Here is a 1,096-nt window from a genome sequence, read left to right on the forward strand (position 1 = left end):
CCTAGAAGTACAATTTTTTCTAAAACTTACTCAAGTAAATGTAACGGAGTAAATGTAACTCGTTACTACCCACCTCTGGTGTGGGCTCCCTTCTTCACTCCCTTTGAACTGGATCTAGATTCCTATTCTATACTATGCAGCTGTGAAATAACACACACCATTGTGTCCTGTAAGAACATTACAGGGTAATTAGAGAATGTAGACTATAAAGTAAAACGGTCCCTTGGTCACAATTTTCAACTGCAAAGCATATCAAAGTGTATTAGAAAGGTTTTGTTAATAAGTTTAAGTTTAAGTCCCACACATAATTTGGCTCCACTTCATGATATAATAATATAGACCTATATAATATTTTGGGAAAGAACGTTGCTTGCTGGTACTGGTAAAAATTACCTACAGTTTAATTAAGTCCCTAATGCTAATATGTTCCCCCTTCCTCTCCTGTACTTCTTTACTCGTACTTGTACAAGTATTTCCTTGGTACCACATTTGTACACAGGAGTTCCTGGAACTTGCAGGCTGTATTTGAAAGCCTTACCCAATGATGTGTGACTACTTCTACTTCTCAGCCCCTTCATGTACCCGCGTGCCAGTACAGCTGCCAGTCAAGCCAGCCGAGGACGGAGGACAGAAATGAACGGGAACGAGGGGAGGAATGGGGTGAGAGGGGCAGGCGAGTGGAAGGCCACAAAAGGTGAAGAAATATGAGTAAAAGAGCCGACAGAGAGGTGTGTGCGTGAGTGTGAAAGAGAAGTGGGGAAAGAAAAAAGGGGGAGACCGATGAGAGACGAATGAAAGAGAGAATGAAAACAGAATAAAAATAGAGGCTGAGAGGAATCCTCATTTTTCATTTTCAGCCGGAGGACTCAATGCCTCGAGATCAGACAATCAGACCTGATGGCTTTGGGAGGCTCAGTCAGCTTAGGGTTTGGAAAATGATGGGGAGGATGATGAGGAGGGTTAGAGAATTTCAGCGAGGAATAGAAGGAGGCGGAGGAGGAGGAGGAGGTAGGAAAGAGAAAAGCTATTGGAGTAAATAACAGCAACACAAAGGGACAAAGGGACTCTGAGATGGAGATTGCAGAAGAGCTGAACC

This window comes from Etheostoma cragini, chromosome 14 (assembly GCF_013103735.1).
Source record: "Etheostoma cragini isolate CJK2018 chromosome 14, CSU_Ecrag_1.0, whole genome shotgun sequence".
Taxonomy (NCBI): Eukaryota; Metazoa; Chordata; class Actinopteri; order Perciformes; family Percidae; genus Etheostoma; species Etheostoma cragini.